Source organism: Lepidothrix coronata, unplaced genomic scaffold (assembly GCF_001604755.1).
Source record: "Lepidothrix coronata isolate B3197 unplaced genomic scaffold, Lepidothrix_coronata-1.0 Scaffold156, whole genome shotgun sequence".
Classification (NCBI taxonomy): Eukaryota; Metazoa; Chordata; class Aves; order Passeriformes; family Pipridae; genus Lepidothrix; species Lepidothrix coronata.
The window spans coordinates 1559858-1565638 of NW_016690336.1; positions in this window are offsets into that span (position 1 = coordinate 1559858).

Below are 5781 nucleotides of genomic sequence, written 5' to 3' on the forward strand. Positions count from 1 at the left end.
GGGGTGTGCAGCTGCTGCCTTATCTCCCCGCATTCCGTTTCTCCATCTGTCTGGCTGCTGGCCAGGGCGCCGTGTGAGGAGTGAGGGATGTGCCTGGTTTGGCATCTGCTGCCCCACGTGAAGCGTGTGTACACTCTGTGTGTGTGTGGGGTGGGAGCCACGCTGATAAACGAGTTACAGAGAGGAGGAGAAGGGGCAGAGAAGAGAGGGAAGAATCCCTCTCCAGTGGATGAGTCAGCGCATCCCAAGATAGATGTCTGCAGAGGAGGCACCAACTTTGACTGACTCCAGCCTCAGCTGAGCTGTGCTGATTCCCTGCTGTAGTGTGGAGGTGGGATGCCTTCTTGGCTGCTGGAAAGCTGGAAAGGATGGTGGTATGTTAAATTTATGATGTTTTTCTCCCATTTTATCTCAGAAGCAACCCCCTTTTCGTGATGAGGGTGAGTTGGAAGAGAGTTGGGCTGTGGGAGGAGAGCATAGCACACTTGAAGAGAACAAAAGAGAAAAAATCTGTCCTGCTTCAGTCACTCAGAGCTCAACTTCAAGGAGCCAGAGCTGATTTCCCAGCAGCCAGATCTGCTGCAAAGTGGGATCAGAGGAGAAAACCAAATCCTTCGAGCATATGAGGCTGCGACCCAGGGAAAAAACAAGGAGATGCTTTCTCTCTTCAGTGAAGAAATTCAGGGAGAATTTCTTCACTGAGAGGTTGGTCAGGCACTGGAAGGGGCTGCCCAGGGAGATGGTGGAATCACTGTCCCTGGAGGTATTTAAGGGAAGCCTGGATGTGGCACTCAGTGCTCTGAACTTGGTGACAAGATGGGTGTCGGTCACAGGTTGGACTCGATGTTCTTGGAGGCCTTTTCCAACCTTAACAATTCTGTAATTCTGTGATTCCTGTGGCTTCTTAATCATGGGACATCCAAGACAAGCAGCTGTGCTGGTGATCAGGGTTTCAAGGCTCCCTTCTCTGCTCTGTGCAGACAGTGTGATGACGGTGTCTGGTTTTGCCAAGCAGGGATCTGTGTCAGGGCAATCCTGCTTTGCCCCTTCACTCCTCTGCTTCCATCAGCCACCAGCAATCCAGCCTTTAATACAAGGCTCATGTTCCAAAGACACTAAATTTAGCGATTGTTTACTAAGAGGTGCTTAAAATTAGCAGCAAAGGCCACCCTGAGCATGTGACAAGGGGAGGTGGTGTCACCACGGGGCTCTGTGACCCCCCCACCTGCTCCCTCTTCTCCAAGACTCGCTCCAGCCGTGTCCACCAAGAGCTCAGCAGTAGGATGAAGGTGGGTGGAAAGCAGGTGTGTGGGTGCTGGAAAGGTAAGAGGCATCTAATTGTTCAGAATTAATTAGGGAGAGCTCCCCTGGCTGAGTGGGGAAGGCAGCAGGTGGGTATCTGAAGCCTCATGGGTGATGGTACCACAGGGGAATGGGCCCATCTGTCCCTGGCTGCCCCTCTCCTGGGAGACCCAGGAAAAATGGTTAGGAAAATTTTATTAGGAAAACTATTAGGAAAAACTTTCCTCATGGAAAGGGCTGTCCAGCCCTGGCACAGCTGCCCAAGGCAGTGATAGAATCGCCTTCCCTGGAGGGATTTAAAAGCCGTGTGGATGTGGCACTTGGGGACGTGGGTTGGCAGTGCTGGGGAAACGGTTGGACTGGGTGATCTCAGAGTTTTCCAACCTAAATTCTGTGATTCTGTGACCCTTGACCTCAGCAGCAAGAAATGCTTTATAAGGAGGTTGTTTGAAAAGCTGAAGTGAGAGCTCAAAGCTTCTCTTGCACGAGGAGGGTGGTGGAACTGTGGGGCAGGTCCTGGCTTCTGCCTTATCCCTCCTGGCACAAATTGTTACCTACCCGGGGTGAGCAGAGACCCTTTAGTCTCTAACTAACCCGCTATAGTTAGTCAACAGAATCACGGAATTAAGGCTGGAAAAGAGCTCTGAGCTCATCCCAGCCAAGCAGTTAAGCCTGAGCTGGTGGCCTGTAGTTGTCTGTGCTGCCCCACACAGTGAGGACCATCCAGACTCATGTTCACCAGCATGTTTAAGGCTCCCAGCATGATTTTCTGTGGATGTTTGCAGTGTTAATCCCTTCCCCCTTGCCCTACAGGACCTGTCCAGGACCAATGCTGGGCTCCAAACTGTGCAAATGGGCACAAGCCAGGCTGTACCAGGGGGTGCTGATTATACAGCAGTTTACAGGATGGAGCTTGGTGCCCAGGAAATTTCCCTGGTGCTAATTTATTTGCCAGTAGGAAACACATACCCAAAGCAGAAAAGGAGACTCGACTCCCTGGGAGATTCTGAGACGTGTAGGAATGGCAGCAGATTGTGATGTGCCTCTGAGCCAGACATATCATTACCCTGATTTTGCTGCTGCTGAGGGCTCCCTGCAGCCTTCATCTCTTCTTTCTTAGCCCAAACATCCCTTCTTGTGAGTTTTTTTCCCCTGTGTGGAGGTGCAGAGCTGGAAAATAGAAGGAAAAAGCCCCAATGGGATAAGAGTTGCAGCGTTCTGTTGGGTACGTTCAGGACTGATCTGCCTGAAGGTCAGGACATTAATGGTCATCATAGAATCCTAGAATGGTTTGGGTTGGAAGGGACCTTCAAGACCACTTTTTTCCAACCCCCTGCCATGAGCAGGGACACCTTCCACTGTCCCAGGTTGCTCCAAGCCCTGTGCAACCTGGCCTTGGACACTTCCAGGGATGGGGCAGCCACAGCTTCTCTGGGCAACCTGTGCCAGGGCCTCACCACCCTCACAGCTAAGAATTCCTTCCCAGTATCCCATCTATCCCTGCCCTCTGTCAGTGTGAAGCCATTTCCCCTTGTCCTGTCACTCCAGGCCCTTTTCCAAAGTCCCTCTCCAGCTCTCTTGTATTTTCTCTCAGTGCCTGTGGTCTTGCTTTGCCTCATCTGCACCTCTCAGCACATCAGACCAGTTCCTCCAGCTCCTCGGTGCTGTGGGGTGAAGCCCAGAGGCCCTGGGTGTCCAAACCAGGCTCAGAGTCACCTCGGGGTTATCACACGAGTGCCTGAAAGATGGACAAGCTCAGGGAAATAAAAGTGCCTGCAATGAGGGGATGCTGAAATTACGGGGGGTTCAGTGATGAAAAACGAGGGTCCTGGCTCTGCACTTGATGGGGTTGGATATTTTCTCCTGCTGGGGCCGTCCCTGGGGTGAGACCACTGACTGCTCCCTGCCACAGGGTCTGGGGGACCTTCTGCAGCCTGAACACGCAGTGGGGAAAGGTGATTTTGTGCTGCCACCTCGTGGCTTTAAAAACGTTCCCTAGAACTGTTAAAAATTGGACGCTGTAAGAAATATGTGCGAACTCACACACGTGTATGAGTGAAGTGAGAGCAGCGGGAGCCCAGAGGGGTGACACAGACACGGTCCAGGGAGTAGGTTGTTCGTCAGTGAGTTGTGTTTCCGTTCCTGGGATGCCCTGGGATATCTGAGGGGCTGGCAGGAGCTGTGGGAGGCGGAGGGAAGAAGCTGGATGATCTCCCATCTATCAGAGCCCGTGTGTGTGAGGTTCCCTTAGAGACCGAGTGCCCACTGCTTGGTGTCCAGGGAGTGGGTTTGGCTGAGGAGCCTCCCATCCCCCACAGGATTTGGGTGTCCCCTTGGAGAAATAACAGTGATTAATCAGGTCCTGTGTGTGGGTCCAAGAGTGGTGTGCTGGATATGGAGGATTTCCATGAGTTACAGGGATGTAGAATCATGGAATGTTTTGGGTTGGAAGGGACCTTAAAGATCATCCAGTTCCAATGCCCTGGCTTGGGCAGGGACACTTTCCACTATTAGTCCCAGGTTGCTCCAAGCCCTGTCCAACCTGGCCATGAACAATTCCAGGGAGCTGGAATTGCTGAGCTCCCACATATGGGAGCTCAGCACCTTCCAGAACCTCTCTCTGGTCCCCTGCTCTTCCCTACTACAGCCTCTAGCTGGTCTGCAAGGATAGTTGGTCACACGTGTCCGTGTGGACCAGCCTCCCTTCTCACTGAGAGATACTGGTGACATGTCATGAGGAGGACAAACCACAAGGGATAAGCCACTGGTGTGGAACTGCTCCAAGCCATCAGGGCTCTGATCCCAGCAACGCCAGCTTGATCCAATGCAAAAAAAAAAAAAAAAAAATCCAAAAATCCTTTGTGAAGCACGGGGAGAGATCTCCTAACCCTGGCTGGCCCGGTGTCTTCATGGCAGGAGGTTTGCTGTGGGTGTCTGTAAGATGAGGGGCATGAGTGGGAGAGCAGCAATAAAACGAGGAATTATGTTGGGAGGAGGAGGAACAGCTTCACTTTTCTCACGGGCAGTGTGGCCCTGGGCAAGGTGGCTGCCAAAGAGCAATTTGTCAGGCATTTGGCAACTGGGCATTGCCAAGTGGAAAAGCAGCAGCACAGGCAGGGATTCAAGGGATGGAGAAGTTGATTTATAAGGGGAGAGACTAAAAAAAAAAAATAAAATAAAAATAGCAGAGCTAAATATGTCACATTTGGCTGGGCAGCAGGTGAGGGCTGAGCCAGTGGGATGCCAGGAACCAGGAGGAGTTTTGGGATGCCCAGGGGAGGATTTGAGGCTGACATGGGTGGCATGGGTGGGTGCAGATGACAGATTAGCCAGGAGAGAGGGCACACACTCATCCTGAGATGGGAAGGTGGATGTGCCAGTGTCTGCAGCAGGGCTGTGCCGAGAGTCACCAGCTGAGGGCTGTAAATCTCCAGGAAACTTCGGCACAGGGACATTAGAACAAAGCTCTCCTTCCCTGCACTGCCTGCCTTCATTTACAACACGACTGGAAACCCTAAATGTACCTGCTTACAGGGAAGAACACTTCACAGTCCAAATGGATGCTTTTTTCCTCACCTGGGGATGCTCAAACCATCTTGACAACACCTGGATGTGCTTGTGCCCATAAATACAGGCACCAGCCTTTGCTTGTCATGCTGCTGCTTCCTGGGTGAATGGGTTGAATTTTTACCTGCTTTGTGATGACAATCCCTGTGCTCCTGTGTGGTAGGAAAAGAAGAGGCTTGCACAAGCCAGGAATCATCGAATCATGGGATATCCTGAGCTGGAAGGGACCCACAAGGACCATCCAGTCCAACTCCTGGCCCTGCACAGGACACCCCAACAATCCCACCCTGTCCCTGAGAGCGTTGTCCAAACCCTCCTGGAGCTCTGGCAGCCTTGGAGCTGTGCTCAAACCCCAGGGAGCCTGTTCAGTGCCCAACCACCCTCTGGGGGAAGAACCTTTTCCTGAGATCCAACCTGACCCTGCCCTGGCACAGCTCCAGCTGTTCCCTGGGTCCTGTCACCAGTCACAGAGAGCAGAGACCGGAGCTGCCCCTCCACTGCCCCTTGTGAGGAAGCTCAACGAGGTCTCCCCTCGGTGTCCTCTTCTCCAGGCTCCTGTCCTGTCCCACTCTGCCAGCCTCTCTCATCTGGGCCATACCTGTCCCTTCCTTGTTTACCTGAGCCTATATGACCCTCCATCTCTCACAGTGGGATGTCTGATGGTTGAGTCCATCACCTTGTGACTCCTTGCTCTTGTCCCTGGACACTGCAGGCTTGGCAGGGGATTTCTTGATGTGCCCCAAGATGGTCCATGGACCTTTGGATCCCTCTGCAAGCAGAACCAGAGCCCAGACTGGACATTTTAGGACAAAGATAGGCCCAGACTCATGTTTTGAGTAAGCCTGAGGTGGCCACCCCACCTTCATGCATATTAGTCCCTGTGCTTGGGGCTGGTGGCACCCACCCTGCTCC